The sequence below is a fragment of the Pseudophryne corroboree genome, chromosome 5 (genome assembly GCF_028390025.1).
Source record: "Pseudophryne corroboree isolate aPseCor3 chromosome 5, aPseCor3.hap2, whole genome shotgun sequence".
Classification (NCBI taxonomy): Eukaryota; Metazoa; Chordata; class Amphibia; order Anura; family Myobatrachidae; genus Pseudophryne; species Pseudophryne corroboree.
Window position 1 is genome coordinate 761,261,075 of NC_086448.1, and position 22,590 is coordinate 761,283,664.

Genomic DNA, 22,590 nt, shown 5'->3' on the forward strand with positions numbered 1-22,590 from the left:
AGCCACAGTGCCCAGGTACCTGGTCTCACCCAGTCTTTTGGCACCAGGTTTCCAAGCTGGCACACTCCCTGCCCAGTAAGTCTCCGCTGTATATTTCCCATGCACTTTCCAGCGGACCACAAGGATTTCTACCATGAAGTGTCTCGCACAGCATCACCACTACACTACCCAGGGGAGCCCTGGCCATGATCTCAAACCCTGGCACCAGCTCCCCGTCCCAGAGACCCTACCAGTCGCCACCCTGCACTTTCCGGTCTCCAGCACTTCTTACCTAGCGACAGAGCCCCCGGCGGTGATCCCCCAGACAGGCCGGCCCGTCGTTGTATATCAGCCTCCTCCAATACCGTACCCCGGTGTCGCCGCCGTTGTCTGAGCCATCGGAGAAGCGGAAGTGACTCGTGAACCGGGGAAGGAGGGGGGGTGGGAAAGAGAGCAGGGAGGGACGCGCGCCGCCGACACTTCCTAACCGTCACGGGCGCGTGGTGGCGGACACAGCGCGAGATTCGAAGACGTCATGCGCGGGCGCGGCCAGAGGATGGTGCCGCTGCGGAACAGCCTGGGCGCGCGCACGTCACGTCTCCCGCGCCCGCGCATGACGCGAGTCCCCAATCCCCATTCTGTGTGTGGGTGGAACTGTTTGCTGCAGAAATCGTGTATCCCTCATTATATCCCTATTATTTCTGTGTATAGTGATAATAACGCTGCATGTGCTTAGTAATGGTCTCATTAAGCAACCAGGTACACCCTGTATACATAGGCCCTGATTCTCAGTACATATGACTAATGTTTGTTAACTATATTCTACCTGTGCCCACTTTGCCCAAAACCTTGCTAGGTCAGGTAAAATACAAGTGGGCTGTATGCACATGGCCACAATATGTTGAATCCACTCTCAAATGTGAGGTCTGCTATTTAACCCTTGCAAAACTACAGCTACTTACTATAGTAAACATAATATGTGGCATTTTTGCCCGCTTTGCCACCCTATTTCATGCTCCGAAACCTTACTGAGCCAGGCAAAATGCCAAGTGGGTCATATGTAAGTGTGACCAACTTCTGTTGTATGCATGTGTCAGATTTGTGGCCCAAGTCTGTTTTACCATTGAAAAACCGCAGCTACTTATTCAAATCAATAAAAATTGTACCCGTGCCACCCTAGTTCATGCCCAAATCCTTTTTGGCACTGGCAAAATTCAATTGAAACGTGTTAGGGATACACTTTTTTTGTTTATACAATGTTAACCAAAGCCCCATTAAGACATTTTGCTGGGTCTAGCAGCCGGCAAATTACCGGGTGTCCGCTTTCATGCACACCTTACACCCATGGGCCCTTATTCTGAATCGCACGCGAGTTGCAGTGCGCACAGTTGTCATGCATTTCAGCATACTGCACATGTGGCGAAGTAATAAACCGTCTTCTGTGCATGCACTGGATCAGGTGGAGTTCGCTGCTGCGTACGGACTGATATGTACATCGACTGAGCGCACTATCTGTTAAATGGATGTTTCTGGCCGGTTGCTGATGCACAGAACTCTTCTGTATCATGTGACTGTTGTGGCGTGTAAGACGCAGGTTGCGGACGGAGATGGGACGCCTGTTTCAGATCTTTGCCACCCAGGATGGGGTGGGTGCAAGTTGTCATACTAATCATGGCAGTTGCAGAAACAGTGGACGGGATAGGCTTCCACATACAGGAAGTAAGAAGCTTGCCGTAGCCACATGGATAAGCGTATGCATCCAACTCAGAATCGGGCCAATAATCAGTGGAGGCACCGGGGTCGGTGACACCCGATGCAGTAAACTGATACTCCCTGCATGCACACTCAAAAGGGGGGTGGCTTCCAGGGAAGCCCCCAGTTACGTCAACCTGGCAGTGTGGCCTCAAGAAAAAGGGTTGTGGCCATGTGGGGAGTCCCCATTCGCAGCATTCCTGGAGTAGATGCTGGGCTGCCCATGAGTCTCTGGCTGCACTGCCGTCTCCTCCCGAGTAACAGGAGCTGAGTACTGCACAATAGTGTCATGGTGCAGCATCAGTCTCCCCATCACCGGGGAGCATTGGTGGTCATTCCGAGTTGTTCGCTAGCTGCATTCATTCGCTGTGCGGCGATGAGGCAAAAAAATGGCACTTCTGCGCATGCGTATGCTGCGCAATGCGCATGCGTGACGTACTATTACAACGAACAATGTAGTTTCACACAGTCTAGCGAAGCTTTTCAGTCACACTGGCTGCCGCAGAGTGATTGACATGAAGTGGGCGTTTCTGGGTGTCAACTGACCGTTTTTAGGGAGTGTTCGAAAAAAACGCAGACGTGCTAGGAAAAATGCAGGCGTGGCTGGGCGAACGCAGGGCGTTTGTGACGTCAAAACAGGAACAGCAGTCTGAAGTGATCGCAATTTTGAGCTACTCTAAAACTGCACAAAAAAACTTTGTAGCCGCTCTGCGATCCTTTTGTTCGCACTTCTGCTAAGATAAAATACACTCCCAGTGGGCGGCGGCATAGTGTTTGCACGGCTGCTAAAAACAGCATGCGAGCGAACAACTCGGAATGACCACCATAGTTGCCTACCCTCCCTCATTCTGCAGGAGACTCCCTGAAATAGTAGCAATCTCCCTGACTCCCTGAATAGTCCATCAATCTCCCTGATTGCACCTTATCTCCATTATGCAGCTGTTACATTCTTGGGGGAAACTATTAAATCAGAGCTACATACTGTACATTCAAATGGGAACATCAGTGCCATTTCCCTGCATTGTTTCTAAGGCACAATTATCCCTATGGCTATATGCATTTTAAATAAGGTTTCTCCTGGCCACTTTAGGTGCATACAGAATAGACGTTTTTGCCCAGCGCGTATGCACAGCAATGATGTGAACATCGCTGGGCGGAAAAATCACATACACACTGAGCGATTTATACCCCAGCCCAGCGATGTTCATGGGGGTGAACCACTTTCCACAGTAGGAGACTGTGGAAAGTGGTTCACCCGGCTTGTAAAACAAGCCCATTAATGGCGACGGCCAGTGATGATGCGAGAGCGCGCATTAGCGCTCACCGCTTATCGCCCGCCCATACACACTGGTCGTGTTTGAGCTCAAAGCAGCTCAAAATGCCAAAAGTGAGCTACTTTGAGCTCAAAATCGCCCAGTGTGTGTATGGGCCTTTACAGTATATGGAATCTCTTGTAAAACATAGTGGGCCTAATTCAGATCTGATCGCTGTTGTGCATTTCCGTTTGTGGGTGGCAACGGACCATTTTCAGGGAGTGTCCGGAAAAATGCAGACGGGCTCAGGGGTTTTCAGGGAGGGTGTCTGACGTCAGCTCCGGCCCCGATCAGCAGGAATCAATCGCACAGGAAGAATAAGTCCTGGGCTGCGCAGAGACTGCACAAAATCAGTTTGTGCAGCTCTGCTACACATGCGATCGCACACTTGCACAGCGATTCAATCCTTCCCCTGTAGGCGTCGACTATCTGATCGCAGGGCAGCAAAAAACGCAGCCCAGCGATGAGATCTGAATTAGGCCCAATACACAAACTAATCCTGAAAAATATCAGTGTCTTTTCTTCAACATGTAGATCTTACTAACTGCTATGGGGTTCATTTACATTTGGCTGTAAGTCATGTTTATGACACACCTCTCAGATGTAGAAGTATACGTCAGCCTGATAGGTGTTACTTCATACTTGCCTACTCTCCCGGGATGGCCGGGAGGCTCCCGAAAATCGGGTGACCCTCCCGGCCCCCCGGAAGAGCAGGCAAGTCTCCCGATTCGCAGGGTCCCCCTGCCCGTCTGCCCACTTAGTGTGTAAAGTGGGCGGTCCGGGCAGTTGATGACACGATTGTTGCTGAATCGCGTCATCATAGCCACGCCCCCTGCAGTGTAATGCCGGTGATCGCGGTATTACAGAGCAGGCGTGGCTTAAATGAGGCGTCACCGTGACTCCGCCCCCGCTCCGCCCCCATCCCGCCTCCGTCCTACCCCCTCAGCCACGTCACAGACTCCCCTGCCCGCCCTCTGAGCCGACCTGGCTGCTCTATCCTGCAGAGAGCAGCCAGAATGTAGGTAAGCATGTGTTACTTTCACATCTCCCTGAATTGCTTTTTCAAAAGTAGGCAAGTATTCTGGGGAGGAGTCGGCATTGTGGTGTCAAAACCTTGGTGAGGTCCGCACCCCCCTAGTGACGCCTCTGCCTATAATTACTAGCCCTGGAAATCCCTATTTTCAGTCCCAAGTTTAAAATATTTGTTGCTGAAAATCGCCTTATTTATCACTATTGCCCAACTGCACAGTAAAATGTAACATTTTATACGTTTTATATTTCTCTAACGTCCTAAGTGGATGCTGGGGACTCCGTAAGGACCATGGGGAATAGCGGCTCCGCAGGAGACTGGGCACATCTAAAGAAAGCTTTAGGACTAACTGGTGTGCACTGGCTCCTCCCCCTATGACCCTCCTCCAAGCCTCAGTTAGATTTCTGTGCCCGACGAGAAGGGTGCACACTAGGGGCTCTCCTGAGCTTCTTAGTGAAAGTTTTAGTTTAGGTTTGTTATTTTCAGTGAGACCTGCTGGCAACAGGCTCACTGCATCGTGGGACTAAGGGGAGAAGAAGCGAACTCACCTGCGTGCAGAGTGGATTGGGCTTCTTGGCTACTGGACATTAGCTCCAGAGGGACGATCACAGGTTCAGCCTGGATGGGTCCCGGAGCCGCGCCGCCGGCCCCCTTACAGAGCCAGAAGAGCGAAGAGGTCCGGAGAAAGCGGCGGCAGAAGACGTTCCTGTCTTCAAATAAGGTAGCGCACAGCACTGCAGCTGTGCGCCATTGCTCTCAGCACACTTCACACTCCGGTCACTGAGGGTGCAGGGCGCTGGGGGGGAGCGCCCTGAGACGCAATAAAAACGATATAAAAACCTTATATGGCTAAAAAAAATGCATCACATATAGCTCCTGGGCTATATGGATGCATTTATCCCCTGCCAGTTTCCTGAAAAAAGCGGGAGAAAAAGCCGCCGTGAAGGGGGCGGAGCCTTTCTCCTCAGCACACAAGCGCCATTTTCCCTCACAGCTCCGTTGGAGGGAAGCTCCCTGGCTCTCCCCTGCAGTCACTACACTACAGAAAGGGTTAAAAAAGAGAGGGGGGCACTAATTAGGCGCAGTATTAACTATACAGCAGCTATAAGGGGAAAAACACTTATATAAGGTTATCCCTGTATATATATAGCGCTCTGGTGTGTGCTGGCAAACTCTCCCTCTGTCTCCCCAAAGGGCTAGTGGGGTCCTGTCCTCTATCAGAGCATTCCCTGTGTGTGTGCTGTGTGTCGGTACATTTGTGTCGACATGTATGAGGAGAAAAATCATGTGGAGACGGAGCAGAGTGTCTGTAACGTGACAGTGTCAGCTCTGTATAAAAAAACAGTGGTTGACATGATACAGCCGGCTACTCAGCTTGTGCCTGTCCAGACGTCTCATAGGCCGTCAGGGGCTTTAAAGCGCCCGTTACCTCAGATGGCAGATACAGATGCCGACACGGATACTGACTCCTGTGTCAACGGTGAAGAGACAACCGTGATTTCCAGTAGGGCCACACGTTACATGATTGAGACAATGGAAAATGTTTTATACATTTCTGATAATACGAGTACCACCAAAAAGGGGTATTATGTTCGGTGAGGGAAAAACTACCTGTAGTTTTCCTGAATCTGAGAAATAAAATGTGTGATGATGCGTGGGTTTCCCCCCGATAACAATTGATAATTTCTTAAAAAGTATTGGCTGTATACCCTTTCCCGCCAGAGGTTAGGGTGCGTTGGGAAACACCCCCTAGGGGGGATAAGGCGCTCACACGCTTGTAAGAACAAGGGCTCTACTCTCTCATGAGATGGCCGCCCTTAAGGATCCTGCTGATAGAAAGCAGGAGGGTATCCAAAAATGTATTCACACACATACTCGTGTTATACTGCACCCAGCAATCGCCTCAGCCTGGAGGTGCAGTGCTGGGTTGGCATGGTCGGATTCCCTGACTGGAAATATTGATATCCTAGATAAGGATAGTATATTATTGCCTATAGAGCATTTAAAAGATGCATTTCTATATATGCAGGATGCACAGCGGAATAATTGCCGACTGGCATCAAGTATAAGTGCGTTGTCCAATTCTACCAGTAAAATGGTCAGGTGATGCGGATTCCAAACGGCATTTGGAAGTATTGCCTTTGAAAGGGGACATTTGGGGTCAGTCTTTTAGACCTGGTGGCCATGGCAACAACTGGGAAATCCACGTTTGTACCCCAGGTCGCCTCTCAAAATAAGACGCCGTATTATCAGACGCAGTCCTTTGTTGGCAAGCGGACAAAAGGTTCCTCTTTTCTGCTCGTGACAGAGGGGGAGGTAAAAAGGCTGAAGAGATTACCCAGTTCCCAGGAACAGAAATCCTTCCCGCCTCTGCAAAGCCCTCAGTATGACGCTAGGGCCTTACAAGCTCAGGCACGGTGGGGGCCCGTTCTCAATGAATTTCAGTGCGCAGTGGGCTCACTCGCAAGTAGACCCCTGGATCCTTCAGGTAATATCTCAAGGGTACATATTGAAATTCGAGACGTCTCCCCCTCGCCGTTTCCAAAGGTCGGCTTTACCGACGTCTCCCTCTGACAGGGAGGCAGTTTTGGAAGCCATTCACAAGCTGTATTCCCAGCAGGTGATAATCAAGGTACCCCTCCTGCAACAGGGAACGGGGTATTATTCCACACTATTGTGGTACCGAAGCCAGACGGCTCGGTGAGACCGATTCTAAATCTAAAATCAAAAATCTTTGAACACTTACATACAGAGGTTCAAATTCAAGATTGAGTCACTCAGAGCAGTGATTGCGAACCTGGAAGAAGGGGACTACATGATGTCTCGGGACATCAAGGATGCTTACCTTCATGTCAAAATTTACCCTTCTCACCAAGGGTACCTCAGGTTATGGTACAGAACTGTCACTATCAGTTCAGACGCTGCCGTAGGGATGGTCCACGACACCCCGGGTCTTTACCAAGGTAATGGCCGAAATGATATCCCTTCGAAGGAAGGGAATTTTAGTTATCCCTTACTTGGACGATTCCCTGATAAGGGTAAGATCCAGGGAACAGTTGGAAGTCGGTGTAGCACTATCTCAGGTAGTGCTGAGGCAGCACGATTGGATTCTCAATATTCCAAAATCGCAGCTGGTTTCGACGACTTGTCTTCTGTTTCCTAGGGATGTTCCTGGACACAGTCCAGAAAAAAGGTGTTTCTCCCGGAAGAGAAAGCCAGGGAGTTATCCGAGCTAGTCAGGAACCTCCTAAAATCGAACCAAGTCTCAGTGCATCAATGCACAAGGGTTCTGGGTAAAAATGGTGGCTTCCTACGAAGCAATCCCATTCGTTAGATTCCACGCAAGAACTTTCCAGTGGAACCTACTGGACAAATGGTCCGGGTCGCATTTTCAGATGCATCAGCGGATAACCCTGTCACCAAGGACAAGGGTATCCATCCTGTGGTGGTTGCAGAGTGCTCATCTTCTAGAGGGCCGCAGATTCGGCATTCAGGACTGGGTCCTGGTGACCACGGATGCCAGCCTGCGAGGCTGGGGAGCAGTCACACAGGGAAGGAATATCCAGGGCTTAGGGTCAAGCCGGGATACATCACTTCACATAAATATCCTGAAGCTAAGGGCCATTTACAATGCTCTAAGCTTAGCAAGACCTCTGCTTCAAGGTCAGCCGGTATTGATCCAGTCGGACAACATCATGGCAGTCACCCACGTAAACAGACAGGGTGGCACAAGAAGCAGGAGGGCAATGACAGAAGCTGCAGGGATTCTTCGCTGGGCGGAAAATCATGTGATAGCACTGTCAACAGTATTCATTCCAGGAGTGGACAACTGGGAAGCAGACTTCCTCAGCACGACCTCCACCCGGGAGAGTGGGGACTTCACCCAGAAGTCGTCCACATGTTTAAAAAACTCGACAGGTATTGCGCCAGGTCAAGAGACCCTCAGGCAATAGTTGTAGACGCTCTGGTAACACCGTGGGTGTACCAGTCAGTGTAGGTGTTCCCTCCTCTGCCTCTCATACCCAAGGTACTGAGATTGATAAGATGGAGAGGAGAAAGCACTATATTCGTGGCTCCGGATTGGCCAAGAAGGACTTGGTAACCGGAACTTCAAGAGATGCTCACGGAGGATCCGTGGCCTCTACCTCTAAGAAGGGACCTGCTCCAGCAAGGACCCTGTCTGTTCCAAGACTTACCGCGGCTGCGTTTGACGGCATGGCGGTTGAACGCCGGATCCTGAAGGAAAAAAGGCATTCCGGATGAAGTCATCCCTATCCTGATCAAAGCCAGGAAGGATGTAACCGCAAAAACATTATCACCGCAATTGGCGAAAATATGTTGCGTGGTGCGAGGCCAGTAAGGCCCGACGGAGGAAATTCAACTGGGTCGATTCCTACATTTCCTGCAAACAGGAGTGTCTATGGGCCTGAAATTGGGGTCCATTAAGGTTCAAATTTCGGCCCTGTCAATTTTCTTCCAAAAAGAACTAGCTTCAGTCCCTGAAGTTCAGACGTTTGTAAAAGGGGTACTGCATATACAGCCTCCTTTTGTGCCTCCAGTGGCACTTTGGGATCTCAATGTAGTTTTTGGTTCCAAAAGTCACATTGGTTTGAACCACTTAAATCTGTGGAGTTAAAAATATCTCACATGGAAAGTGGTCATGCTGTTGGCCCTGGCCTGGGCCATGCGCGTGTCAGAATTGGCGGCTTTATCCTGAAAAAGCCCTTATCTGATTTTCCATTCGGACAGGGCGGAATTGAGAACTCGTCCTCAGTTTCTCCCTAAGGTGGTTTCAGCGTCTCACCTGAACCAACCTATTAGTGGTGCCTGCGGCTACTAGGGACTTGGAGGCCTCCAAGTTGCTAGACGTTGTCAGTGCCCTGAAAATATATGTTTCCAGGACGGCTGGAGTCAGGAAATCTGACTCGCTGTTTATCCTGTGTGCACCCAACAAGCTGGGTGCTCCTGCTTCTAAGCAGACTATTGCTCGTTGGATTTGTAGTACAATTCAGCTTGCACATTCTGTGGCAGGCCTGCCACAGCCAAAAATCTGTAAATGCCCACTCCACAAGGAAGGTGGGCTCATCTTGGGCGGCTGCCCGAGGGGTCTCGGCTTTACAACTTTGCCGAGCAGCTACTTGGTCAGGAGCAAATACGTTTGTAAAATTCTACAAAATTGATATCCTGGCTGAGGAGGACCTGGAGTTCTCTCATTTGGTGCTGCAGAGTCATCCGCACTCTCCCGCCCGTTTGGGAGCTTTGGTATAATCCCCATGGTCCTTACGGAGTCCCCAGCATCCACTTAGGACGTTAGAGAAAATAAAAATTTACTTACCGATAATTCTATTTCTCATAGTCCGTAGTGGATGCTGGGCGCCCATCCCAAGTGCGGATTGTCTGCAATACTTGTACATAGTTATTGTTACAAAAATCGGGTTATTATTGTTGTGAGCCATCTTTTCAGAGGCTCCTCTGTTATCATGCTGTTAACTGGGTTCAGATCACAGGTTATACGGTGTGATTGGTGTGGCTGGTATGAGTCTTACCCGGGATTCAAAATCCTTCCTTATTGTGTACGCTCGTCCGGGCACAGTATCCTAACTGAGGCTTCGAGGAGGGTCATAGGGGGAGGAGCCAGTGCACACCAGTTAGTCCTAAAGCTTTCTTTAGATGTGCCCAGTCTCCTGCGGAGCCGCTATTCCCCATGGTCCTTACGGAGTCCCCAGCATCCACTACGGACTATGAGAAATAGAATTATCGGTAAGTAAATTCTTATTTTTTTTGTATCTCAAAAGTTTTACTACTTTTTATGAATACTAAAATAAATAGAGGGGTTGGGGGGGAGTTAGGTTTTTAAGCACCACCAGGGGGGAGGTTAGGGTTAGGCACTAAGGGGGAGGTTAGGGTTAGGCTATGGGAATGGAGGGTTAAGGGAGAGGGGGGATTATACTTACCTCGCCTCTGTCGGGATTTCACAGATTGGGATGCCGGTGTCAGTATCATACTGAACCCGATAATTGTTATGCTTAGGTGCTGCCGGGAGGGTTAGTATTAGGCTGCGGGGGGAGGATGGGGTTAAGCACTAAAGGAAGGGTTAGGGATAGTGAGAGAAATACTAACCAGAAAGCTGCAACATTCCAGGTCTGCGCCGGAAGTCACTGTCACAGCAACACCGGGACCCGAAAGAAGATACTGGAGCCACTGTTACTGCTGGGAGCAGGTAAGAGACCACGAGAGCACCAGGGACATGATAACTGTCGACCTGTCATACCACACCCTTCTGTACAGCACTGCTGAAAGTATGTGGTGCCTTGAAAAAAAACCTACATTATAATATTGTTAAATATTGCCAAAAACTATGGCCCTCATTCCGAGTTGATCGCTCGTTATTTTTCATCGCATCGCAGTTAAATTTCGCTTAGTGCGCATGCGCAATAGTCGCACTGCGACTGCGCCAAGTAACTTTGCTATGAAGATTGGATTTTTACTCACGGCATTTTCTTCGCTCCGGCAATCGTAGTGTGATTGACAGGAAATGGGTGTTACTGGGCGGAAACACGGCGTTTTAGGGGCGTGTGGATGAAAACGCTACCGTTTCCGGAAAAAACGCAGGAGTGGCCGGAGAAACGGGGGAGTGTCTGAGCGAACGCTGGGTGTGTTTCTGACGTCAATCCAGGAACGACAAGCACTGAACTGATCGCACAGGCAGAGTAAGTGTGGAGCTACTCTAAAACTGCTAAGTAGTTTGTGATCGCAATAATGCGAATACATCGGTCGCAATTTTAGGATGCTAAGATACACTCCCAGTAGGCGTAGGCTTAGCGTGTGTAACTCTGCTAAATTCGCCTTGCGACCGATCAACTCGGAATGAGGGCCAATGTTTCTGTGATAAAGGGCCCAATTCAGGGTTGATCGCAAAAGCAAAATCTTTCTCTAATGGGCAAAACCATGTGCAGTGCAGGTGGGGGGGGGGGGGGGCAGATATAACATGTGCAGAGAGAGTTAGATTTGGGTGGGGTGTGTACAATCGGAACTCTAAATTGCAGTGTAAAAATAAAGCAGCCAGTATTTACCCTGCACAGAAACAATATAACCCACCCAAATCTAACTCTCTCTGCACATGGTATATTTGCCCCACCTGCAGTGCACATAGGGGGTAATTCAGACCTGTTTGCTCGCTAACGGTTTTTGCAGCGCTGCGATCAGTTCAGAACTGCGCATGCGTATGCACCGCAATGCGCAGGCACGTCGCACAGGTACAAAGCGAATCGCCGCTCAGTGATGGTTTTGTGCGACAGATCCATTCGCACAGGCGATCGCAAGGAGGTTGACAGGAAGAAGCCGTTTGTGGGTGGCAACTGACCATTTTCTGGGAGTGGTTGGAAAAACGCAGGCGTGGTCAAGTGTTTGCAGGGAGGATTTCTGACGTTAATTCCGGTCCCGGGCAGGCTGAAGTGATCACAGCGGCTGAGTAAGTCCTGGGCTGCGCAGAGACTGCACAAGTTCTGTTTGTACAGCTCGGCTACACATGCATTCGCACACTTGCAAAGCGAAAATACACTCTCCTATGGGCGGCGACTATCTGTTCGCAGCAGTGCAAAAAACCCCTAGCGAGCGATCAGGTCTGAATTAGGCCCATGGTTTTGCCCATTAGAGAAAGATTTTGCCTTTGCGATCAAACCTGAATTAGGCCCAAAGTTCTCCCCAAAACCAGGTTTAGGGGTGTATTCACAGACGGAAAAGATCCGACAATGCAGTATTCAATTCTCGACTTTGTTTAAAGTCGGATTGACATTGTCGGAAACGGGGCTAAAACCTGTCGAATTTGCCCACGGAATCCAACAAAACATGTGGATCCGTGGATAATCCGCCGATCCACGTGTTTTCCGACAAGTCGGAATTGCCAACCTGTCGGAAAAATGGCAGCCCGATTTGAATAGGTCGGAACAGTTTCCGAACTAAAAAAGTCGGAAACTGCCGTCTTTCTGACTAGACGGCAGTTCTGACTTCAATTGAATACCCCCGTAATTCTCACTGGAGTCCTTCTGTTTGCTAAGGAATGTACTGGCTCACCCCTCTGACATTACCTTCTGATGCATGATTTCCACCAGAAGTGTCTTGCAGTATGAGTAACGCAGTGTTGGCATGATAGAGTTGGATGAGACAGGAGACATTTTTTTTGTTTATATTACTTTTTATTCCCACCTACGTAGATCAGTTGAGTGTAGAGATGCTCCATGGTTTCACTGCATAACTACATTGAGGCCCCAGGATTATGTGGCAATGTTTCCTTAAATGGCATTCCAGCATGATCAATTTCAGAGGGATGCAATGTTCTCAATGAAGAGTGTCCATGTCCCCACACCTTGATAAACCACTTAACCCTCTACCCTGTCTGCTGTAGCTGGATGGCAATGTGTAATGGTAGGGGATTTTATAGGCTGGATGTCTAGTAAACGGTATCTAATGGCACAATGCTGGTATCAGAGGTTATTGCTGGCAGCCTGCTCCTGCACTAGTATATTACAGGACAACCATACACCTGTCCTGTTGGTCTTGGAGCCAGGTGTCTCTGGGTTTATATGCTGCCAAACACCCACTATGCTGCTTGTTTCCCGATTCCGGGATGTCTAATGTTGGGAGGTATGGGATTATCTTTGCAAGATGTTTGCAAACAACCTTTATACCCCTTTCACATCTCCAATGCCGGATCCCACCCGTGAATTGGAAACGGGTCCTTCCCGGGTGGGATCTGGCATTGGAGACTCAGCACTGGCTTCCCGACCCGTCAATATGCCAGGCTGGATGCCATAGCGGCGGGGGATGGGGGGGGGAGGGGCGCAGCAGGGGGTGGAGGTGGATCTGGGAGATGACCTCATCTCCGCACCGCCTCCCCCTATGTAGTAAATGGGTCCCGGTAACCCATTTACACTGCCACTGACCCGTTATTCACCCTGGGAATAACACTTCTTATTACTCGGATTGAATTACCGGGTCAGGCGACATGGGAATTCTCTAAGGCCCCTTTCCCATCGTAAACTGACCCGTGTCGACCCTTCAATATGCCGGGTCGATACCAGGTTATTTTTGCGATGTGAAAGGGGTATTAGAGGGGATTCTAACAGTATTTAGATGGCTTTCCTCTGTCAAAATGTGGTTCCAAACAAGTGGTGATCCTTGTTCTGCTGCAGTCTTCATTGCCAATATAACTCAATATCCTGATTTTTACTACCTCAGAATGGTAGTTGCTAGATCCCAGTAGCCCACTTGTTTTTAGACTGCTAGATCCTAGTAGGCTAAAGGACCTCTGATGACGTCATAACATCTGACCTGCCTACTCATCATGGGAGGATTCAGCGCAACGGGGGATCCAGCACACCTGGGTACGTTAGGGTTAGGTACCTGGTGGAGATTAGGGTTAGGTACCGGGGGGGGGGGGGGGGGTAGGTTTAGATGTGGGCAAGATCCTTTAGCCCACTTGCAATTAGACTTAACTCTCACAGAAGGCATCATCAGTGGGTAACTCATATTGATGAAGGTGCACCCCAGCTTAGCAATTTCATAGTACATTTGTTTTCTAACGGCAGCTGATCCATTAGTACTGGATCAGTATACTGTAGTTTATCTTATGCAGAGGATTCTGTTTACTTTTGTGATAACATGGACAAAAAAGATCCATAGACCAGGCCTCAGAGACCCAGTACATGGTGTAGTTAAAACAAGATCTTGGTCCTGGTAGAAAAAATATCTAGAAATGGGGCTGTGTGAACCCGTCCACCCCCTTCATCATTTATTTTTGCCTTAGATCACCCCTAATGTTAAGCCGAGTACACACTAGACGACATTTCAAACAAATTTTCCGATGACGACCATTCGTTACGACAAATTCAGCAAGGGTTGTAGTTGTGCGAAAAATCGCACAACAACCCTTTACACTAACATGCGGGGGGATGCCCAGCATAGGGCAAGTCCGACCCTCATGCAGAGTCCTATCCCACCCCTGCTAACATGCGAGAGCTTCGCTCAGCAGCAAAGTGCTCGCATGATTAGGGTTGCCCGCTGCTTATGCAGCCTAGCTGCAAAGGCAGTCGGTGGGCAGCCATCTTTTGGGTCACAGTGGCTTTAGCAAAACTAAGGGCCTAATTCAGCATTGATCGCTATTCTGAGAAATTGCAGTTGTCTGGGAGTAGAAAGGTGCCAACCCGACAGGAGGAAAATGAACGTTATGGTAAGAACTTACCGTTGATAACGTGATTTCTCTTATGTCCACAGGTATCCACAGGATAACATTGGGATATTGTCGAGCGACAGCGAAAATGGCACCAACACGGTCACGAGCTTTCTGGCCTCCCAGGATGCATTGGGGCCTCCACTATATAGTCCCGCCCACTGACTCAGTCAGATCAGTTCTTTCCACAGCGATTATAGGCAGGAACATTAGGTAGAGACCTGTACAAGCGATAAGAACACACATGCACACCCTTCCATACAAGAAGGAAGAGGTTTTTAGTGTTTGTCTAGATCCTCAAATCAGATGCGTCCGGGTGGGATCCCTGTGGATACCTGTGGACATAAGAGAAATCACGTTATCAACGGTAAGTTCTTACCATAACGTTCATTTCTCTGGCTGGGTCCACAGGATTATCCACAGGATAACATTGGGATTCCCAAAGCCATTTTAGTGGTGGGGACGCTCCTGATTGCACAGGAGGACCTTTCGCCCGAAGTCTGCGTCATGAGAGGCAAAAGTATCCAAGGCATAATGTCTGATGAATGTGTTTATGGAAGACCATGTGGCTGCCTTACATATCTGTTCTGCTGATGCACCCTGTTGTGCTGCCCAAGAAGGACCTACCTTACGTGTAGAGTGTGCAGAGACATTAGCCGGAATAGGGAGATCTGCATGAGAATAAGCTTCAGATATTACCATTCGGAGCCATCTCGCCAGCGTCTGTTTACTAGCAGGCCAACCTCTCCTATGGAATCCGTAGAGGATGAAGAGGGAATCTGTTTTCCTGATGGCACTAGTACGATCTATGTAGATTTTTAAAGACCGGACCACGTCCAGTGACGCTTCTCCCGCAGATAGTCTCGATACCTGAAAAGCTGGGACTACAATCTCTTCATTCAGGTGAAACTTTGACACCACCTTTGGAAGATAACTAGATCTCGTTCTGAGAACTGCTCTGTCTGGAAAAAAACTTAGGAAAGGAGACTTACATGATAATGCTCCTAAATCTGACACTCTTCTGGCTGACGCCATTGCCAGTAAAAAAAGAACTTTAACAGTTAACCACTGCTCTCTCAAGTGGTTCAAACAAAGAACCCTGGAGAAATTTAAGAACTAAATTCAAATCCCAGGGAGCTGCAGGAGGAACAAATGGAGGTTGAATATGTACTACTCCTTGGAAAAAAGTACGTACATCCTGTAGGTCAGCAATCTTCTGCTGAAACCATACAGTCAACGCTGAGACTTGCACCCTCAAGGAAGCAACCTTCAACCCTTTATCCAATCCTGCCTGCAGGAAATCCAAAATTCTAGCTACTTTAAAAGATCTCGGATTATAATTTTTTCCAGAACACCAATGAATATAGGCTTGCCATATTCTATGATATACACGGGCCGAAGAAGGCTTTCTTGCTCTAAGCATGGTTTGGATGACCTGCTTTGAAAATCCTTTAGCCTCTAAGATAGAGGTTTCAACAGCCACGCCGTCAAAGACAGGCGATACAGATGACTGTGACAACAAGGACCCTGCATTAACAGATCTGGACGTTGAGGGAGCAGTATCGGTGCTTCCATGGACATTCTCAACAGATCTGTGTACCAATGCCTTCTTGGCCAAGCTGGAGCTATTAGAATGATTGCTCCTTTTGCCTTTTTTATTTTTCTCACTACTCTGGGTAACAGAGATATTGGAGGGAACAGATATGCCAGCTGAAACCTCCATTCCACTGACAGTGCGTCTACCAGGACCGCTCCTGGGTCCCTTGCCGCTTCCCAATTTAGTACACCCGGGACAAATACTGCTGACAATGCCGGGAGATGGAGTTCCGTCCATTTTAGAATGGAAGTTACTTCCTCCATCAGACTCTTACTGTGAGTTCCTCCTTGATGATTGAGGTATGCTACTGCCGTCGCATTGTCTGAGCGGATCTGGACTGGTCTTCCTTGTAGATTGTCCTTTGCCTGAACTAGGGCCAAGTAAATGGCTCTTATTTCTAACAGATTTATCGGCAGGCGACTTTCCCTTGCGGTCCATTTTCCCTGGAACCATAGGCTTCCGAGTACCGCCCCCCAGCCTTGCAGGCTGGCATCTGTCGTCAGGACTTGCCACTCTTTTATCCAAAAGGGTCTCCCCTTGTTTAAATGGTCTGTCTGTAGCCACCATGCTAGAGACCTTTTTACATTTACTGGAATCTTTATCATCTGCTTCTTTATTGTTTGATGATTTCCGTTCCATTTTGTCAAAATGAGATGCTGCAATGGTCTGGAGTGGAATTGCGCATATTCCACCATGTCGAACGTTGATACCATCAGACCCAACAGTCGCATGGCTGCATGGACTGACATTGTCTGGGCTTGCAACGCTTCCTGAGCCATGACCTGCACCTTGACTATTTTCTTCTCTTGTAAGAGAACTCTCTGTAGGTCTGAATCCAATATGGCTCCCAAATGAACCATCCGCTGTGATGGATTCAGGGACGACTTCTCCCAATTTATGAGCCACCCGTGTCTCTGTAAACAAACTATCGTCTGTTGGAGATGGCTCAACAGTAAATCTTGCGACTGTGCTAAGATTAATAGGTCGTCTAGGTATGGGAATATCCTTATCCCTTGTTTGCGCAGACAAGCTGCCATAACCACCATGATCTTGGTAAACACCCTGGGTGCTGTAGCTAGCCCAAAGGGCAGAGCTTGGAACTGGAAGTGTTCCTTGAGGATGGCAAACCTGAGGTAACACTGATGTGATAGTGCTATAGGCACATGTAGGTAAGCATCCCGCACATCCAGAGATACCGTATAGTCTCCCGGTTCCATAGCCAACATTATGGAGCGTAACGTCTCCATGTGGAACTTCGCGATCCATATGTAATTGTTCAACATCTTCAGATTTAGAATTGGTCGATGTGACCCATTTGGTTTCTGGATTAGAAACAGATTGGAGTAATACCCCTGTCCATTTTGTGATGGAGGTACTGGGACAATCACACCTGACTGCAGTAATTTTTGGACTGCTTCTTGCAAGGCATTGGCCTTCGACTCTATACGAGACGGGCTGGTGCAAAAAAATCTTTGAGGAGGCTGCCTCCTGAATGGGAACCCATACCCCTGAGATACTACCTTCTGCACCCAGGCATCTGTTGTTGACTGTTGCCATGTGTGTGCAAATTGCAGGAGTCGGCCCCCAACCCTGGAATCCTCCAGGCAGAGGCCCGTCTCTTCAGGCTGAGGGCTTCTGTTCAGGTTTGGAAGCTGGCTTTTTGCTAGCCCACTGCTTCCTACCCCTGGATTTAAACTGGGGTTGTTTAGGCTCCTCTTTACCTTTCGCTTTGCCTTGCCAGCGAAATGAGCAAAATTTTAAACCCTTGGACTTAGGGTTGTAGGTAGCCGGAAATCTTACCTTTTTCGATTCAGCCTCTGACTCTAGGATATCCGATAAAGGTTTTCCAAATAATATATTATTGCTTCCAATTATTGCTTCCAATTCCAATATGCTTCCAATTCCTTCTTGGACTCCGCATCTGCCTTCCAGGTCCGTAGCGAGACTGCTCTGCGAGCGACTACTGCCAGGGCTGAAGCTTTAGAAGCAACAGTGCCTACATCAATGGCTGCTTCTTCTAAATACTGGGCAGATTGTCTTAAACGGCAAAGACGATCCTCTTGCTCCCTAGTAGGAGAGGGGATGTCATTCTCTAGTTCCTCTATCCATTCGCCCATTGCCTTTGCTACCCAGGCCGAAGCCATAGCAGGTCTTACCACTGCACCCACAACAGAAAAAATATTTTTCAATAGGCTCTCTACCCTCCTGTCTGTGACATCATTCAAAGAGGTAGATGACAGTGGCAAAGCAGATTTGTGCACGAGTCGCAGAACATGTGCATCTACTTTTGGAGGAACTTCTCTCTTCGAACAATCTCCAGCAGGAAATGGATAATAAGAATCCCATCTCCTAGGAATCTTATACTTTTTACCGGGCGCTGCCCAAGACTCATCCATCATTTCCGTCAACTCCTCTGACGCTGGAAATTCAGCTTTCACTGACTTTGTTCGTTTGAATACAGGTGCCTTTGCTTTTAACACTATCTTGGCTGGTTCTTCCAGAGAAAGCACAGCCTTTACTGCATTAATGAGTTCAGCTACATCATCTGAACTAAAGCTCTGCGACTGATCATCATACGGAGTTGAATCTATTGTTTCCGCATCATCATCCGATGTATCCTCTTGTGTAGTCTGCCATACAGACGTATCTGTCTTAGTCTTACCTACCCCTTGGTTGCTTGTAGAGGCTACTGGAACCAAACCATAGGAAGGGAGCTGCATGTATGGGTTCATAGTGTAACCTAACCCTTGAGGGGGTGCTACTGGAGCTAACCTGTCCGCTATTGAAGACAGAGTCTTTGCGAACATATTCCATGGTGGCTCTACTGGAGGTTGAACTAACTCCTGTTTTTTACTTCGCTGAAAAGCGAAACAGTTTGCACACAAACCCTCATAAGTGACCAATTGAATCATATCAATTACCCCTGACTTACAAGATAAGCATGTTAGGGCTATAGGAGTGCTTGACAAATTCTCCTCATCACTTTTGCCGCTCACAGACATTATTTCTGATATTGACTACACAATTTTGTGACTGAACCACACCCTATAATCAGTATATAGAGGTGAAATCAATCTGACCACAGTGCACCTGATTTGAGGGTCAGAACAGGACTGACATTACACAGAAAAGTCAGCACACATACTAGCAGTCAGTCACATGTTAAAGCATTAGACATTGCCATATGAGAATACAACCTCCATAATAACTTATACATAAGTAGGAAAATTGTACTTCTGTTTAACTGGTTCTTTTTCAACATAACATGCAGAAAACACAGTAATATACAGGTCTCATATGCAATAGGTACTAAAAATTAACAGTGCACACTAAGAAGTAGAAGGAATTTTTAGTACTGTATATCCTGCCTCCAGGGAGCGGGATACAGGGAGACTCACCACACTTCCATATCCAAGCAAAGACGCTCGTAAGACGCTGAGTGGATTCAGACGCTACTGGTGTACACTGCCACTCTTGGTAACTGATAACGGACACGGACGCTCACCAACGGACACGGACGCTGAGCGACTCCACGTGCATGCAGACACTAAAGGCCTGCGACTCGGTCTGGGCGGGTTTATATCCAGTGTACACAACCGCAACGTCTAAGCTGCGACCGAGTACCCTCGTGGTAGCGTCTGAGCCGGAAGTGAGGTCATTCAGTTCATGAAACGAGAGACACGCGGGAACTGGCCATGAACTCGGAGGAGGGACGGCCAGGAGAGCGTCTGAAACCCCCTGTTGACTTAAACTCCCAGGATCGCGGCCTCACCTAGTCCTGGCGCCTATGATCCCCAGAGCTTAGCGCTGTCACACTCGAGATGTTCGGCGCATCAACACACTGTTTGCAGTCTCCACCAAATCAGTGTAGCTGTGTCCTGACCCCTCTAGTAAGAGGAAGCCCATAGACTCACCATCTCCCCATGCTCCGGCCACAGCCTGGTAACGTCTGCTGGACCTGCTAGAACATTCGACACAGACGCCCGTCGAGACAGCACTGTACCGCGAAGGTAAGCGTTGTTGCGACCCGGTGGGGAGTTGTTGGAGCGACTCTTTCTAATATGCGTTTAAGACGCTGTTAAGAGAAGTCGCTCAAAAACCAAAACAGTAAGTCTATAAAAAGTAATGAAACTTGAGGCTGCTTTCACAGCAGCCCTGTGACCATGCGGCTCCTGCCGCACCAAGCAAAAAACTGATCTGACTGAGTCAGTGGGCGGGACTATATAGTGGAGGCCCCAATGCATCCTGAGAGGCCAGAAAGCTCGTGACCGTGTTGGTGCCATTTTCGCTGTCGCTCGACAATATCCCAATGTTATCCTGTGGATAATCCTGTGGACCCAGCCAGAGAAAAATGCCACGTGCAAGTTAGTGAATGCATCGCAGATCGCTATCCACTCGCAGATGCATATGCGATTTTTTAATAACTAAGATTTTATGCTGTTTGAGTAGGTCTGAGGCTGCCACTAATCTGTGACTTAGACGGCCTGGAAGTGGTCTGCGCTGACGTCAGACACCCTCTCCAGAAACGCCTGGGCACACCTGCGGCTACATTGCGATTATGATCTGTACACAATTTCTGTCGCTGTTACCCCTCGTGTGTGTACAATGTGAATGCTATGCATGCGCAGTCATTTGATAATCGCTCAATTTGCGATTTCTCTAAATAGTGGTCCATGCTGAATTAGGCCCTAAATTAGTAAAACTGCAATTGATGCTGAATAAGGGGGGAAATTCAGATCTGATAGCTGCTGTGCATTTTTGCATAGCGTGCGATCAAATCTCAGTTGTGCATGCGTCTTGAGCCTCAATGCGCCGGCGCATTGCACATCAGCGACAGGCATCGGCGCCTTATGACGGGATGGTGCGAAAAATCCGAACACATGGGCGTTTGCAAGGTGATTGACAGTTGTGGGTGGCAACTGAACATTTTCCAGGAGTGTCCGGAAAAACACAGGCGGGATCAGGCGTTTTCAGGGAGGGTCCGGCCCCGATCAGCAGGAAACAATCGCACACGAAGAGTAAGTCCTGGGCTGTGCAGAGACTGCACAAATTGATTTTTGTGCAGCTCTACAAAAGAAGCGATCGCACACTTGCACAATGCTTTTCCCCTCCCCCTGTAGGTGGCGACTGTCTGATCGCAGGGCAGCGAAAAACGCAGCCCAGCGATTAGATCTGAATTACCCCCAAGGTCCTTAGGGCCTAATTCAGCATGAGTTGTAGTTTTACGAGACGATCGATTTCATCCCCCCCCCCCCCACATCCTGCTGATGGCTCACCTTGCCTGGCCGCCGGACTCCTCTGTACAGGCAGTGCTTCTCCTGGCTCCGGTCCCCAGTGCCTGCGGCGGTGTGGCTCCTCAGTCTCTCCTGTTGCCGCTGGCACTGCTGGGGGTATTACGTGTATGTGGCACTGCTGGGGGTATTATGTGTATCTGTCACTGTTAGGGGCATTACGTGTATCTGGCACTGCTGGGGGCATTACGTGTATCTGGCACTGCTGGGGGTATTACATGTATCTGGCACTACTGGGGGCATTACATCTATCTGGCACTGCTGGGGGCATTACGTCTTTCTGCCATTGCTGGGGATATATTGTGTGGCATAATGTGAATTTGGCTCGTACTGTATGCTGGAGGTTTTACATGTAGCTGGCACTGCTGGGGGTATTATGTGTATCTGGCACTGCTGGGGGTATTACGTGTATCTGGCACTGCTGGGGGTATTACGTGTATTTGGCACTGCTGTTGGGTATTACGTGTTTTTGGGACTGCTGAGGGCATTACGTGTATCTGGCACTGCTGAGGGTATTGTGTGTGGCGTAATGTTAATTTGGCTTATACTGTGTGGCATATTGTAAATTTCGGCTCATACTGTGTGGCCTAATATGAATTTCAGCTCATACCGTGTGGCCTAATGTGAATTTTGGTTCATACTGTGTTGCATAATGTGAATAAGGGGCACTACTGTCAGTAGCTGGTTCGCATGGGGAGATGTGTGACAAATGCTGGTGTCCTGCGGAGGGGTCTGATGACATAGAAAGAGGCAGATGTGGCTCTGCTGGCACATGTGTAAATTTTAAACTTTACTTGTGTTAGATTAAAGTTCAAATGTTCACCCCCCTAACTCTCCCGTTCTTTTCAGAGTGGCCCACTCAAAATCGGGATATAATGACAGGGATGACATCAGGTGAGGGCGGAATTTCTCTTCTACCCTTACAGCATGTTAACATTTTCTCGAACCTCCGTTCATGGTAGGGCATTTTGTTTTATTTATGCTGCATTGTGCCCTTGCAGGCTCGCTTTGATTGCCACGCTTCGGGCCCAATATCTCGCTCTGCTTCACTTGCCACAGGTTACTATTCCAAATTGTTGGTGATGTTGACTCAGTGCATTATGGGAAAGGTCCTCTCAACGAAAGGAATTAAGATGTTACCGTGGGAGGGGGTGAGGAGAGGGGAAGGGTAAAGAACTAGACCCACCACTCTCTATTTCCCATACGTCCTAGAGGATGCTGGGGTCACTTCAAGAACCATGGGGTATAGACGGGATCCGCAGGAGACATGGGCACTTTAAGACTTTCAAATGGTGTAGGGCTCCTCCCTCTATGCCCCTCCTCCGGACTCCAGTTTAGAATCTGTGCCCAGTGAGACTGGATGCACTCTGAGGAGCTCTACTGAGTTTCTCTGAAAAGAC

General features: G+C 48.7%; 1 protein-coding gene and 1 long non-coding RNA gene across 2 annotated transcripts in view; one reads left to right on the forward strand and one right to left on the reverse strand.

The window, feature by feature from the left end:
* The window catches only part of RNF19A (ring finger protein 19A, RBR E3 ubiquitin protein ligase), a 141,622-nt gene extending 141,066 nt beyond the window's left edge, over positions 1 to 556 (reverse strand). The window contains exon 1 of the mRNA XM_063924201.1: positions 272 to 556. The gene's annotated coding sequence lies outside the window, so the exon portion shown is untranslated. The remainder of the gene's footprint in view (positions 1 to 271) is intronic.
* Positions 511 to 22,092, forward strand: LOC134928463 (uncharacterized). Its single transcript, XR_010177934.1, has 3 exons — positions 511 to 738; positions 10,216 to 10,294; positions 22,040 to 22,092. It is a non-coding gene; the product is annotated as an uncharacterized LOC134928463 (long non-coding RNA).
* The last annotated feature ends 498 nt before the right edge of the window (positions 22,093 to 22,590 follow it).